This window comes from Thamnophis elegans, chromosome 8 (genome assembly GCF_009769535.1).
Source record: "Thamnophis elegans isolate rThaEle1 chromosome 8, rThaEle1.pri, whole genome shotgun sequence".
Lineage (NCBI taxonomy): Eukaryota > Metazoa > Chordata > Lepidosauria > Squamata > Colubridae > Thamnophis > Thamnophis elegans.
The window spans coordinates 29,563,740-29,580,813 of record NC_045548.1 but is presented as its reverse complement, the minus strand read 5'-3'; the positions used below and the strand labels follow the sequence as shown (position 1 = coordinate 29,580,813).

At 39.6% G+C, this 17,074-nt stretch overlaps 1 protein-coding gene across 2 annotated transcripts in view; it reads right to left on the bottom strand.

Moving 5' to 3' along the window:
- The window catches only part of CABLES1 (Cdk5 and Abl enzyme substrate 1), a 70,559-nt gene that overhangs the window by 50,309 nt on the left and 3,176 nt on the right, over positions 1-17,074 (bottom strand). The window lies entirely within an intron of this gene.

The window sequence follows — 17,074 nt, the reverse complement described above, 5'->3', positions numbered from 1 at the left end:
TGAAAACTGCCATAAGGCGAGGTGGGCAGCCCTCAGCTCCAGCCAGTTTATGCTGTGGGAGGCCTCCCTCTGGGTCCATAGTCCCTGCGCGAGTTGGCCCTGACAGTGAGCCCCCCCATCTGAGAAGGCTGGCATCTAAGTCACCACCACCCTTTTGGGTTCCTTAAAGAGGCACCCTTTCTCGACTGCCGCTATCCTCCACCAGGTAAGGGACCGAAGGACCTTGGGCGGGGGCCTCACATGTCTCGAAGAGTTGCTGGTCTTGGCCCTTTGCATTGGCAGGAGGAACCACTGCAGTGCCCTGGCATGGAGACGCGCCCAAAGAACCTTTAGGCAGGGGATCATGATCCCGAGGAGTTGTGACAGGAACCGACTGTGGGCTGCGTGGATCGAGACGTACAGGTAGGCCTCCTTTAGGTCTATCGATGTGAGCAGGTCTCCCTGTTTTATGCAATCCAGAATGGAATGGATGGACTGCATCTTGAACCTTTTGTAGGCCAGATGTTGATTTAGGCATTTTAGATCCAAGATGGCCCTCCACCCACCCACCCCACCCCTGAGCTCTTTGGGACTAGGAAAAGTATGGAATAGAATCCCTGCCTTTCCTGCTCCTTCGGTACGGGCTCTATGGCCCTGATCTGGAGAAGGTGGAGAATCTCTACATGCATAAGGTTCTTCTTCAGGGGACTCTTTGGAGTCGGACAACGAATGAATGTCCTTTGGGGAAAGGATAGGAATTCTAACACTAGGCCCTTCCTGATCATGCTGAGGACCCAAGAGTCCATGGTGATTTCCTCCCACTTGTTGGCGTATAGTTGTAGCCGACCCCCTATGGGAGGACCCCTGTGATGGTCACTTGCCCCTACGGAATTGGCGGGAATTGTTCCCGCCGCGGTACGGCTTCTGAAAGGAATGCTGTTGTTGCCTGCCCCGCGACCCGAAGGAGCTCCTGTCCTGACTCCTATCTCCTCTCTGGGTGTAGGGTCTATGATAGGTGGAAGAGGTGGACGCCTGGTTGGTGTCTTGGGCTCGAAAGGATTGCTTTTGAAAGGAACTAGAGTTTTACGCTCATTCTTCTTCAAAGTGGCCGGGAAGATCTTTCGTTTGTCCTTCGTTTCGATGACAAACTTGTCCAAGGCGTCCACAAAGAGTTGCCCCCCTGAATGGGGCAGAAGAAAGCTTCCACTTTGCCTTCATGTCGGCTTGCCAGTGGCGGAGCCACAGCAGCCGACGCGAGGTAACATTGGATGCCAACACCCTAGAAGCAAACTTAGCAGCATTCAGCAAGGCATCTGCTGAATACTCTACAGCAGTAATAATCTTGCTGAGGTCATGCTTCTAGTGGGAGCCCCCGGAGGGAGGTTTAGACCACAGTTATCTCAGCCAGAGAAGGGACACTCTGGTGAAGAAAGAGGCTGAGGTGGATGCCCTGATTGCTCAGACGGCCGCCTGATGAGTCTTATAGCACACCTTCTCAGATCTTTTATTCTCTGCCTTGAGACCCTCCAGGAGGTCTGCTGGCAGGTTCAAATTTGACGTTAAAGAGACTACCGGAGCATCCACCTCGGGCAATTTCAGCACGTCCTCCATCCTACTTTCCACAGAATAAAGGGATTTATCCCCTCCGCTAGGATTGGTCAATGTACTGGGCTGGGCCCACTGTCTTTGGACAACGTCCATAAACAGATCTGGGACTGGAATTAAGTCCTGAGTAGGAGCTGTCTCCTTGAAAAGACCTTCTTTGGGGTCCTTGGATGAGGAGGCCGTAACAGCTGTACTCTTAGGAGTAGAGCCTAATTCGGTAGCCGCCTTGGCCTTATGTAGAATAGACTTAAATAAGGTTGACTTGAACAGGCCAGTAAAGGCCGGTTTGTCAGGAGGGAGATCCTCAGCCTTTGACAGTTCAAAGCCCTCAGCCTCCTCTTCCTCCTCCCAAACCGACTCTTCCGTGGCCACTGAGGTGCCCGGAGAGGTCGGTGCCTAAATAGGGCTATGACTTGGGGCCCGCTTAGATTTGGATGACCCAGATTTTCGGGCCTCCTTTTGCTTTATGCCCTCGGCTATATCCTGGGAGATGGCTATGGTGATAACCTCCCTCACCTCCGCTGACAGGGCAGATCCTTTGTTCTCCCTGGGCTGAGATCCAGATAAAACGGGCCTGCTGCTGCGTCCCCTGACGCTAGTCCCTTCCTCCACTGGAAGGAGACCCTGAAAAGGCTCCACTTCCTCCCTGAGAGACGAACTGGGAGAATCAGGGTAATCCCAGGAGGTATCTGGAGAAGATTCCCTAGACCCCCTCCTCCATCAGGGATGGGGAACTACTGCTCTGAGGGGAGTGAGTGCCTCGTTCCCCCCTTTGGCTGGCGGGCAAGCCTAACTCTGGGGCCACAGGGACAGGAGATCTCTGTGGTTGCGGGGCTTTGGACTCCGCAGGCCCATGCTTCTGGGAGCCCTCCTTGGCCTTATCCATGGTCCCAGAAGTTCCTGGGGAGGCTCTCTTGGTGGTGCCTTTCCCTCCCTTGCTCCCTTTGGGGGAGGGAGATCAAGCCTACTGCGTTTGGTGGAAGGCCCTGCCTGCACCTCCTACACCTTCATTCCATCGTCTGCCATTCTGGCTCCCTTGCAGCTGTGGAAGATGTCTTGCAGGGGTCAGGCACCGGGCGCTTAAGTCAGCTGGCTGAAGTGCACCCACAGATCAGTGGGGAAGGAGAGGGCCTCCCGAAGGCCGGATCCCCTCCTCCTTGTAGGTTCTGAGTGATGGGGAACAGGAAGCCAGTGTCCCGAACAAGGCCCGTGCTTCCCGGTGGCAATCTAGGGTTGAGGGGCTTAAGTGTGCTCTCTCTCGCTCCAATGGCACACTGTGAGGCTTCTTTTTCTACATGAGGCTCAAGAAAATGGTGGCCGTTGCGCGCGCAGCCCAAGGCAGAAAGCGCGCAGATCCAAAATGGCCGCTGCCTCCACCGAGTAGAGAGGAGCACCACTGCTGCCGCCAGAATGCTCAGGCGCTCAGTGCGACCTTCATGACACAGCGATGGGGAATCAATGCGGTCCAGGAAGTCTTCTGCCGCCGGACAAGCGACTCACGATTCCACGCCATGAGTGCGACAGCAGATGAATTGCATAGTAGGAAGTTTCTAAGTCCTCATAGAGTAGTCATAGCAACAATTTTTAGTAAAGTTGAACTTTTCTAAAGTCCAGTTATCTGGAGCACTCCCCAGAACAGTCCAAACGGGTGGATTGAGTTTTTAAACTGAATTAATGGAGGCAAAGGGAGGCATGGCCAAGAAAAAACTCACTCAGTCCTAGGGTAGATAGACTGTGTTAACCCATGCTTGGACTCTCCAAGCAGCGCACAGGAGAAATAAAGAATTACTTGTTTTCTGTAGTACATGAAAAGGCAAGAGATTCTTAAAATGTATTATAAAAACATCACTTGAATAATTTTTACAAGATAGACATGAGAGTACTGCAGCAAAGAATGAACAAAAACATCACTATTTACAAAGGCATGCCTATAAAGAACAGTTACTTTCATCTGTGCATTTGACATATCAGCATTGAGGTCATGACCATTCAGTTCTGTAGAACCCAATGAGACCTCCATTATTTGAAAGAAGTATATCTCCTTTAGTAAAATAATTTAATATTTTACTTGCAATTTTAACAGTATTTAAAAAATTGTGCTATACATACTTGTCCTTAAAGAGTAAACACAATTGAACACTGGCAACTGAATAGTATTGTCAGATTACTTATTTTATCTGGACACCTATAAAAATATCAAGTTCCACTTAATGATTTATAGAGTGCTTAATCAAACATCTTTAGATGTTGCTAACAGTAACTTCAAACTACTAATTAGACTATGCCTATATTAGGGAAATGCTGATTGTTCAGCGATTATTTAAAAACTATACAAAGGTCAAACTGAAGCAGTAAGTGGAACTGCTTTTATTTTTTTCTGTTTTGTGGCCATTTCAAGGCCAAGTTTATGAATAAACTATATTGTTTAGGCCCATGATGGCGAACCTATGGCATGCCTTCCAGAGGTGGCACGCAGAGCCCTCTCTGTGGGCATGTATGCCATCGCCAGCTGATTTTCTGGTTTCCGGAGCGCCAACCAGCTGGTCTTTACAGGTGTCAGAGTGCCAGAAAACAGCCCGAAAAACAGCCTGAAAATTGGCCTGAAAGTGGCCCGAAAAACAGCCAAAAAACAGGCATGCATGGAACAAACAATTGATCTTCAGGTTTCTGGTGCTCCGGCGTGCGCCCACATATACGTTCTGGTTTGGGCACTCGGTGCCGAAAAGGTTCGTCATCACTGGTTTAGGCCTTCCAATAATATGTCTCAGTAATTCTATAAAACCTGTCCTAAGAAATGCTGCAGAATTATTCTTATGTAAGTAAGTTGACCATGGTTCTATTGACCATGTCAATAGAAAAATAAATGAATTTTAAATCAATCATGTGTGTCCTCAAGGTACAATATTAAAAACAAGATGCAACATGATGGAAGATGATAAAAAAAGATTATGTGTGAAAGAAGACTATGAACATTAATTTATTTTCAAAGTATCATCAGTTTTTTTTGCAAGAAATTTTTATTAAACAAACAACACAAAAAAATCATCATCTTACAGTACATCTTGTAGAAAGTGTGGCAATTGGTTACAATTAGCTTTCGTGCTCTCTTCCAGTCATTACTTATATTCATATCAGATGTCAAAGATTCTTAATGAATCCTGCTATCAACATAGCATAGTTCTCATTTGACTGAAGTTGTTTTAGTGTCCTTTTGCCTAAAATACACAACCACCTGTGTTAAAAACACAACCACCTGATGGCATTTCTTTAGTTATTACAAAAATCATCACCTTAAGCCTTTATAACATATTCTAAATATTAGTTGACAAAGTTTCTACGCCTTTTTTTCCAAGTCACTGTTACAATTTGTATCCAACTTCCTTTTGTTATGGTAGAGTATATAGAGTATATATATTCTCTCTCTCTCTCTCTCTGTCTCTCTCTCTCTCTGTCTCTCTCTCTCTCTCTCTCTCTCTCTCTCTATATATATATATATATATATATATATATATATATATATATATATATATATATAACTGTATCCCTTATCATTATCATTCCATTATTAGTTGTTATAGTTAATATTGATTAACAGAAGATCCTTTACTGTTTATATCCATTTTCTTCTCATCAAACCAACACATATGTGTACCTTATTGCCATTATAGATTATTTATTTAACATAACAATCTAAAAGCTACTGAATTACTACTTACTAATTATAAAACTTAGTTAATTTTTTGTTATCAACTTTCATATATCCAATAACATTACACCTTTATAACATATTCAAAATAAGGATTAATTAATAAAATTTCTAAGCCTTTTTCCCCAAGTCACTATTTGCAATTTATATCCAAATTCCTTATATTAAACCAGTATATATATATATATATATATATATATATATATATATATATATCAATCATTAACTATATCTCTTATCATTTCATTATTATTGTTGTCATTAATATTTGTTAACAAAATCCTTTACAAAAATCATTTACTGTTTATATCCACTTTTTTCTCATCAAGCCAACACATATGTGTACCTTATTGTCATTATCGATTATTTATTTAACATAACAATCAAAAAGTTACTAAATTATTACTTACTAATTATAAGATTTAGTTAGTTTTTGTTATCAACTTTCATATATCCAATAACATTACACCTTTATAACATATTCAAAATAAAGATTAACAAAATTTCTAAGCCTTTTTTTCCAAGTCACTGTTTGCAATTTATATCCAAATTCCTTATGTTAAACCAGTAGATATATATATCATTAACTATCTCTTATCATTTCATTATTATTGTTATCATTATTTGTTAACAAAATCATTTACTACTTATATCCAACTTCCTCACCGCCAGCCAACATGAATATGTACCTTGTTACCATTATCAACTATTTAACAAAGCAATCAGAAAATTACTAAATTCCTTCTTACTAATCACCAAACCTAGCTACTTTTTTATTATCAACTTTCATATATTAACCTGTATCCTTCCAGAAGGCATATAGTCTTATTTCTTTTGCCATTTGTGGAATTAATCTTCTGTTTATTACTTTAGTAACGTTTTTATGGACATCTCTCCGCACCTTGTTACTTGTTGCGTCTCTCAGGTAATCTCGGCGCCCTCCATTTGCTACTTTAATTAATTTATCTTTGGTTGTCAATCGTGCTTCTGGTAAGGTTTATCTCCTTAAAACCATCATTTTTCCCTTTCTTCTTCTTCTGTGCCTTGAAATTTGGGGTAGAGTTCCAGTCCATCAACTTCCCTTTTCTATACTCCCATTTTTTCGCTTTCAACCACTTTCACTCCACAAATCAAATCATTAGTTCTCTTTCTCTTTCATTTTTCTCAATTTTTGGGGCTCCATCTCCATCATTTTTTTCTAGTATAAACTCTATCTTCTTCTCAATTCTCCCGTTACCTCCAATAAATTTTGAATTCCATCCCAAATATTTTGCAAAATTAAAGTTTCCTCTTCTGAAAATTGATCCAATTTCCAAAGTATAAATTACTGCCACTCTAGCTTTCCAGACTTTTTTATTTATTTATATATATTTAGCTTAAACACAAGATCATTTGTAATCTTCACAGGAAAGTGGTTCCGTTTTTTCCCCCTCTCCCAGTTCCGATAAGGCTCTCAAAGGACAGCTGTGTAAACACTTCGTGCCCTTGGCTCTTATCACTTTTAATTACGGAACTTTGAAGTACAAAGAAAGTGAAATCAAAGGAGAAACAGGAACGAATGAGTAGTTTCAGAAACTCTAGCCTCCGAGCAGCAGTATTGCTTCCTTTCACTCTCTGATGTTGTCTCAGGCTTAAGGGAAACAAAGTTCTTAAATAGAGTTTAATAGCAAATAATAGAAACTTTTGTTAGAGTAGAGAAGGAGATTTTAATCCTTAAATTAAAAAGTAAAGCAAGAAAAAGTTGAAGAAGAAAAAAGTTGCAAGCACTTCAATCCACAAAGTGTAATTACAAAACGGAAAAAATACTATCCAAAACAATCCAATGCAGGTCAATTTCACCGCTTACTACTTCTGCTTAAGGATTTAATTTAGCATAGAAAAAGAAGTTTTTTGGGGCAGTCTTTTTCAAAACAGAAAGGATTCCTCACCAGATGGACACACTTTCTCTTTCCATTTCCTTCTGTCCCGGAGCCGTCCCAACTTTATCAGCCTAGGCTGCCTTTTGTCGCCAGCTTGAAAATCTTCTCTTGGATCAATCAGGGACTTTGCGGGGGTCTCTGAGATCAGCAAGACGTAGTCTTCCTGTTCCTCTTCGGGGCGGTTTAGGTCCAATTGGACCACCCAGCGGCAAAAGTATTGGCGGCAGTATCGGAGCATCAAGACCGCACATCCGTATTGTCGCGACGTTGGCTCCTCCTCTAATATCATCAGCTTTTTTTAAAGTGTGTATAAAGTTTTTATGTACTTATCACTAGTACATAAGCCACATGTATTCTGGTATACAATAAAAAGGGCTTTTTATTTCACTTAATTATAAATATGTCATTGTCTTAAAACAATATGCTAGTAATACAGGAGATAACATCAAGGGTGTGCGCACCAAGTCAACATTTCATCAAAATGCAAAAAAATGCACTGTTATGTCACAAGTTCTGTCCCTTCTTTATTTTTATTTGACATTTTGATGCCAACACCCATTAATATGGAAAAGGGGTTACTCTTGTCTATTTTGTTCCAACTGAATATATTCCACCCAGTCAGTCTGAGATGTTGCAACAATTATTCTCTTTGCTAATGTTTCCTGTCAACATCTTCTTTTAAGTTACAGAAAGGCCAAAAGAAGATTGTGTGTGTGCGTGTATACACATCTGCAAATGTGTGTGTGTATGCACACACATATTTATTGACTATCTTAAGGTTAATAACTGGTAGTCAATTTAAAGAGGTTTATTTTATAACTGCTCAAGAAACTAACTGGCGCCAAGAGTAATAGAATAAGGAGTTAGAAGGGACCTTGTAGGTTTTCTAGTCCAACTCCCTGCTCAAGCAGAAAACTCTAAACCATTTCAGACAAATCGTCCAGTCTCTTCTTAAAGTATCTTTTTTAAAATTGTATTTAAAGTTTATTTTAAAAAAGCAGTGGCAAGGAAATACCCAATGGCATTACATGTTTTAAAAAGAATTAAGCTTCAAAAGAGGAAGGAAAAATGGCTAGATCCATCTAAGATAGCATTTAGGTGCCAGAGAAAATCTGATTTGCAGAAAACATGTGAGGCTTGATTTTGAGGGAACAAAATAAAATTGAATCCTAATCTCAGTATATCTAGTTACTGCCTGTGCCTAGAAGTCTGGTCAATTAGATTCCATCCTACACCTAGAAGGTATTATCACAAACATTGGGTTGGGACTTCAGGTTTCCTTGACTTTCTTTCTCCAGAGCCAGCCAATGCTCCTATGAAAGATTCAAAAGCACAGGAGCTTCCAGGTAACGTCCCTCTTAAAATTTATCCTTGGGGGGGGGGGGGAGTTCTTCACAGTGAAGAATTTAGTGAACTAACCAACCTGTTAAGAAGCTAAATTCAAATTTTATTGACACTTGAATTGAATTTAATTGAATTTGATTTCTATGCCGCCCAATCCTGAAGGACTCTGGGCGGCTTACAGAAATAAAAAGAAATTAAAAGAACTTAAAAACAATAGGACACACGAAGTTAAAAAGGAACGCAACATGCCAGAAAAGCCAGGTTTTAATAGCTTTGCGAAAGGCCATGAGAGTGGGGAGGGCCCGGATCTCTGGGGGCAGCTCATTCCATATGGCCGGAGCGGCAACAGAGAACTTTCCCTACCATCCATCAAATTAATCCACAGGTCTTATGTCTGAAATCTTCTGTTTCAATGATGATTCATCTGATATTTTAGCAGTTACTTTTTGTTCAAGAGAAGCAGCTGTGTCCCTTGAATTTGGCACCTATTTTTCTTCCCTCCCCATCCCCCACTTCCATTTTGGTGGATGGATAAGAGAAGTACTAGATGGAACAAATTCTGGATTTTACACATAAGGGGGGGGGGCAATCTAGAACTCATTGGACAGGCTCCCATGAGATATGAGAGGTTGTGGGAAGAGGCAATTGACATCTATGTACCATATGGTGCCTAATAATTCCACCTGAATTTCCAACATATGCCTTGTCCTCATGAATTGACACTGCTATCAATAGACAATGACTCCTAGGAAAAAGAAGACTGCTTCATGCCAGAGTAGACCCTCCAGTGATGGTTGCTTTATAACAGGAGGGGAGGGTGTACCTTTCAACTCTCTCTAGGCTAGCTTTTTCTGTCATTTTATTTATTATCTACTTATATCCACCTTTAATAATTTTTCTAAATAGTACTCCTCTGACAGGAAGGTACTACGTAACTCCGTCCTTTCATGCTGGCCACATGATGACAGAAGCATCTGTCAGACAATACAGCACCCCCCACCCCCTTGAGATGGTCACAACTGGCCGGGAGGACCTGTAAACCTTTATTAGTATCTTGACATCTAAACAGTTTTACAAAATATTAGGGATGGGGGGCAGGAAAAAGCAGGGGATATGCAATCCGTACCCAAACCACACAATGATAACTTTGTTAAATATATCACTACATAATAACATAAACTATTAACATAAACAGAAAATCCAAGGAATTCTGATTATAGTTTTATAGCAGCTTCACGATGCTTTGTAAAAACAGGTTATGCACACTGCAAGTGACTATATTACTTCATTCATAATAGATGGCACAGATCTATCACCAAGTGGCTGTTCTTTCAATTGAAATAAAACAATTGTAGGAACTTTAAGAGAACTACAGAAATGAGTAATACTGGTTTAAATAGATTTATTCATTTATTATTTAACTTTTTGCCCTCTATAAATGTGAACGGAGTGCATAAATTCTGTGTAATTGCAGATAGATGTGTTTTAATGGAACTGCTTGATATAAGACTTTAGTTCAGCTCAAAGTGAGTCAGCCCACACACAGGCATCCACACTAGGGGTGGGTTTCAACCGGTTTGCGGTGGTCCCTGCGAACCGGTTGGTCGCCGAACCCGGAAGTAAGTAACTTCCGGGAACGGTGAAGGGCGCGCCCGCCCGCCCGCAGTCCTTACCCGGTTTTGACAAGTTCTGCGCTTCCACGCATGCGCAGGACGCATACAGTACCTGTGCGATCGTCCAGGAGCAGCTGGAGCGTCGCGCAGACGCTAGTACGCATGCGTGCACGAAGACCCCGTTCCAACCGAACCGGTTGGAATGGGGCGAGAAACCCACCCCTGATCCACACGCACATGCATGAACAGACAAAAGCTTATATTCAGGGAGTTGAAATGCACAAATCTTAAAGTTCTCAAGATTAAGAAATGCATAACAGATTCACTACTATCTGAAGAACATAACGGAAATAGTTCAGTGAGTGTGTTTATAATTATGTTGATCAATTTTAAAGACAAATTTGCAACAAAATCATGCAGTGAGAGTTCAAGTAGCTACCCACTTTCCTTCAGTATCTTCCATTTTTCCCTACCACCTTATTTTTCAAGGGTTTTTTGAATTGAATTTATTAAATTTTCCTTACTAACAAATAAGCAGCTGCTATCACCCTTGCTATTTTGATCCGATTATATGCCATCATGTTGGTGTTGATTCTTATTGACTACATAGTCAATAACATTTTCTTAATGCAATTTTAGAAGAGATATTCTCCAATGTCTCATGAAGAAATGCAAGCCATAGGCGTATGCTGTGCCAATGCCATAGACTGAAGTAGACTGAAATGCAAAATTGAGGACCCTGCAAAGAATAAGATTTTCCAATCTCTCATATATCAGATGTCTCTTCTCAGATGGTGCCTTAAGCAATATCTACAATTAGTGATCTACATAAAATGCTTGATCAAATCTGATCAATATAGCAAATAAAGCAGATACAAAACAAGTTTCTGAAATCACATTAATAATCAGAAAAAGTTCTATTTAGTTTTAAGTTCCTTCAAAGTACAATACAGCTTCATCGTTAAGCACTCACTCCGCCCTGATTTGAGGATATTGATTATGCAGTGTAAGCTACATATTATAGTTGGTTACCTAAATCTATGAGAATTTCCTTTGGGGTTTCCTTAAAATCAGGTCCTGGTTTATACAATAATTTACACAGTTAAAAAATAAAAAAAAATTATCTTTATTGTTGTGACTGATATTGGGATGAAAATTTAAACAAAATCAGTAAGAAAGATCACAGTGTAAAAATAACTATAACAAGTTACCAAATCAGGCCACATCATTTAGTTTTAGGGAATTGTGTCCTGCATGTATTCTAATTTGGTTGAACTAATGAAATTACAAGACACTCAAGTCAACAATAGCTCCTAATCTGTATGTATGTATGTATGTATGTATGTATGTATGTATGTATACATACATACACACACACCAACACACATACCATACATACATAAAATTATGCAATATATAATTTATAATCTATAAACTATTCCATAGTTACAAAGTGTATCACATGAGAACATGCAATAGCCAAAATAAACAAAAACATCATTTCTACTTCCTACTGGCATAACTGGTTATGCCAGAAGGCTTTTCCAGGAGGAGAAGCTGCTCTATATTCAGTTAATCTCTTCTATACGTAATCAGAAATGTGAACGATTCCTCTAAAGTAATAATTAATTTGGAACTTTATTATTCATTTTGGAAAAATGCCTTGAAGCTAAATTCTAACCATATTTAGTCAGAATTTATATCATAGTAAATGCAACAATTATATTACTACCAAAATGAGATAGCATATAAATAAAGCAGTACAATATGACATCACACGGCATGGAAAACAAATAAAGATTATATGCAAAGAAGATAGCTTCCGTAGATACTGCATTTAAGTTTCTTAAGGCTCATTTCAGTTTCTTTACTTTGAAAAGCACAGCTAAAATGTTGTATATGAAGACACTAAAAAAGAAAGTGTCTTCCAGATTCCACAAACCAAATTGTAGCATTTTATGTTACTGCAACTAGTATTTAGCAGATAATTTGTGAAAACATACAATATTACCTATTTTGATGTAAAATATACTACGAGAAAAATGAATATAATGGCAATGACATAATACTATAGTCGCAGACTCCTATGAAAGTAATTTGATTTTGTGCGTGAATACATCTTCAAGTCAATGTTGACGCCTTGCCACTCAATGACAGATTGAGATGACAGATCTGTGGACTACGAAACTCATAAATTTTCCCTTAGAATGACTAGACTAGCAAAGAAAAAGTAATAATAATAGTTTTAAAGTATGGTTTGGCATTTGTTGAAAAATATGTAATGCCATTTCATAGTTTCATGGACAATTCACAGGAGAACTGAGATGGGAAACATCTCATTTATATATGAGTTTTATATTCTATCAATGGAGTAATAATTTGAATATTTCACATTTAATTGATGTAGTATATTTTACAGTGGGGAAAACATCTGACATCTATTTCAGTTGGTCATATAGTTCAAAGGGCAAAAATTGCTTAATTATATGGTGTATTTCAATAAAATAAATTAGAATTAATTAAAACTGAAAAATCACTAGAAGAAATATGATTCAACCAATTAAACATTCAAAAGATACTTATACCAAGATTTCTGCAAAGCTAAAAAAGTATGAATGGATGGACGAGCTTTTTATAGTGATATGTCACCATGATTCTGCTTCTTCTCAGCTGGTGCTTTTCACATATTTTGGATCATAATTTCCCATCAGTGGAAATGTTTTACCTCTGGCAAACAACTAGTGGTAAAGTATACATTGGCTTGTCACGTAATATCACTCTGCATAAGGTAACAACATACTTAAATTAGACTCAAATTAAATATTTGAAGCAGAGAAAATATGGCACATAACAGTGAATTGCATCCATTGTATAATGGTAAAGGTACAAGGTAAATGGTACAAGGACTATCTCTGGTAAACCTTGAGGATTATTTCATACCAGAAGAGAATATAAATATTTTAAATAATAAATAAAATCCTTTTCAGGGCTTTAAACTAAATGCCAAATGACTGCCAGGGCATTATTATAAATATACAAAATAAATCTAGAATTTATTAGCTGTGTTTACACAACATGCTTAATCCAGATTAAGAAAATGCAATTGTTGTTTTGATGGAACATGTTATACCTAACAAATAAACCATGTCGTCAGCCTCTGCTTTGCTGCTGCTTTGACTGCCATGAAACGGGGAGGGAGGGCATGGTATTTGGGAGGGGTTACTAATTGTGCTGGAGGAAGATTCTGGAGCTCAGCTGCCTGTCGGACTACGCGTGCGTAAGAGGTTCCCGCCAAGACTAACGGCACCGACATTCCATCTTAGTGATGCCTTTTGAAGTTATCTCACACCTGACACTTGGGAGAATTATGATTGGACTGTAACTGTGATGCCAAGGGGTGGGGAATGGGTTATTCTATATATCAATCGCTTTCGCGCCTAAATAATCAGTCTTCGCTTCGCTATGCCTTTAATCATTTATAATTAGTAAAAGTACATTTGATTTCTACCTATGGAGGCTCGTGGTCTTCTTTCCTAATTACCTAATGGAGAGGTACTGACACATATTATACATCCTGTTCTCTAAAACAATGGCTCGGTTCCAAAACACAATGAAGCAAAAATTATTCAATCTTATTTTAATTTGGTATGAGCATGAATTTAGCTCTATTTTGTTTTTGTTTTTTTAAAGAAGAGTTAATTAAAGCCTTTAAGCTCCAAAAGGCATGCTTCAAATTGGTAAAGAAAAACAAAAGCAAGATTGAATTGGTAATATGGAAACACTAGGATATCACAGATAAATGTTAAATTCCGACTACTGAAATTAATCTTCTGTGCTACTATTAACATGATTTGGTGGGTGAAGACTATCACATGCTTTCCCTTTCATTTCAGAGGGGTTTTGTTTTATAGGCTACATTCTTGACAGAAAGATGGACTACTGTGATACTAGTTATTTCACATTAACCAATACATTCATAAAACCTTTCTCATGCCGTGCAGCCTACAGCCTACCACTGATCATTTTATTATAAAAATTATCTTGCCCCCAGAATCTGGTTGCAACTGTGAAAGTTTGGGGCAATAATTTCTAAACCTACTTTTTAAACCCATTTTTTTTCTTTAGAAGTATTGTATTTTCCCCAAAATAAGACAGGGTCTTATTTTCTTTTGACCTCTGAAATAAGTGTTTGGTCTTATTATCGGGGAGGGAGGTCTTATTATTTTTGAGGTGCAGGAGGTGGCAAGCGTGATCACCTTATGGCTGCTGCTGTGTTGCAATATTTTCAGTGAGGGTTTATTTTTGGGGGAAGGCTTATTTTAGCACACATGCTCAAAAGCCCGATTGGGCTTATTATCCGGGGGGTGGGGTGTCTTATGTTCGGGGAAACAGGGTAGTATTATTTACATGGATATATTTTCCCATCAATAAATTTTCTTTTTCCATGGGAGCAAGAGAGACACTTTGGTGTAGTGGTAGGGAATGGCAAACCAATTCCTAAAAACCTTGCCAAGAAAATTGCAGTCATTTGTTCCGGTAGCCACCCAAAGTTAACACTGACACACAGGGACAAAAAAAAAGGAGAGAAATCTAATATAAATACATAAATCCTTATCCAAGCAATCACACATTGTAACAAATAAATGCACATTTACCCTTATAAACATCTATCTTGATTCTGTCATGCACTCTTTTTATCCTAACCAGATCAGCGACACTACTTAATATCCTAGGGCAGATACAAACCTGAGGTTTCAGCTGCAGCAACCAAATGCTTGTCTTCTGCCAATTATTCTTATTAAGATCTAAATCAAGTTTAAAGCAGTTGGGGGGGGGGAGATTTACAGATTGTTGCTCTTATTTATTCACCGATAACTGCTTAGAAGACTTTCTTTAATGTTTTAAAATAGGTAAGATAAAGATGCTTCGAATTAAATCCAGCTCAGCATTTGTGTTAAGTTTCTGCACATCATTCCATTTCTACTTCTAGGTCTGCTCAGTCTTCTTCCAAAGCTTTTTTCTTGATTCCCTTGTCCAGCCAACAGACTTGGAATTCCCAAATGGTCCTTAATCCAAGCCAATCGGGGCCAGCCCTGCCTAACTTCCAAGATAAATAGAATGTTTACTCTTTAAACCAATGCTTCCCAAACGTGGCAACTTTTAAGGTATGTGGACTTCATCTCCCAGAATTCCCCAGCCATCATGGTTTGAAAGCACTGCTTTAAACAAATAGGCTGTGGTAGCTTCCCATTAAAGATCAATGCTGAAAAACAACAGAGTGCAAGTGATGGGGTGATGCATCTGCTCATAAATAATGCATGATAACAGAAGAGAATAAATGAAAGGATTAATATTTCAGATACAAAGATCAACACTCCCCAGAAAAAAAAGATTAGATATGACTGTTATTTTAATTGACTGTCTACCAGTGTTACCTTCAGAAAGGTATGGAGATTTGCTTCTCATTAATTTCACTATGATTTCATGAAATGATGACGCCATTAAAAATGAAAATTACTGACCCCCTTGTAATATGCTAAACCCATTATGATGATTTACAAGTAGAATCCAAAGAGAAAAGGAGAGGGGAGAGTAAATGAAATTTTCTATGTTACTTCTTTGCATCAATAAGTATTGAGCAGCCTAGTTTCTTCCCTTATAGGAGTACTATTTTGTCACTAAATTTAACAACTGGAATAGGAAAGGATGATCTGATCAAGGTGCAGAAATAGTTTTACATTTTAATTGATAGTTTGATTACTATACATAGTTTCAGCATTAACAACATTTAAGTGCTGTTCTAAATGTTACAGCTAGTCTTTGACTTACAAACTTTTGTTTAGTGACCTATCAATGTTACAACAGCACTGAAAAAAATGAGTTAGGACTCTTTTTCACTTATGACCTTTGCAGCATCCCCATAGTCACTTGATCAAAATTCAGGTGCTCAGTAAATGGCATGGATTTATGACAGTTGCACTGTTGGGTTGGGGTGTCATGTGATCACCATTTGTAACTTTCCCAACCGGCTTCCAACAAGCAAAATGAATGGGAGCGATGTGGGTCAGCTTGACTCAGCAATTCACAACACGGTGCCCCTCCTTCCCACAGCGGAAGCAAGCGGAGGGCTTGGGCTTGCCTGTGAAACCTCCCCTACCTCTTTTTTGTCCCTTTGGGAGGGGAGCTTTAGCGGCGGGAGGGGAATCCTCAACTTCTCCCTCTTCCTTGCAACGAAGTCTAGCCAAATCAAGCTCAATATCTGCAGCGTTTTCGTACCAAGGCTCTAAGCGACGGGGAATTCGTCTGTTTACGCACTGCTGGTAAACATCTCTGTTCAAGCCATCTGCGAATCGATCTAACAAGGCTTCTTCAGACCATCCCCTCATATAAGCCGATAATTCTTGGAATTCCTGTACATATTCAGGCACAGTCTTTTTCTCCTGTCTGAGAGTCGTAAATTTTAGCCTAGCTCGGCGCTCGGTGAGAGGGTCGTCAAAACGTCTCCTCATTGCTGCCATATAGTCATCAAAATTCCTCAGGAGAGGGGAGTCACTATTATGTAATCCGACCATCCAGTCAGCTGCTTTCTTCTCTAGAGCCATTAACACTATTCTTACTTTAGATTCATCAGAGTCCAGATCAGGCCCATATATTTGCATATAATTCCAGACCTGAATTATAAACAACCCCAAACTGCTAGGTTCTCCATCATACTTTACGCTTAAAGGTGGGACCTTAGCCATCTGGCGTCGCCTGCCCTCCCCCTGCTCTCGTAATGGCTCTAGCCGCAGGGGGAGAGGTCAGTGCTGGGTTTTCTTGTGCATATCCCCCTTCGGCCCCTCCAGTCTCCCTTAAACTAAGCAACGGGTACCTTCTCTCTAGTTCCTCTGCTGGGTCCCTTTCCACAG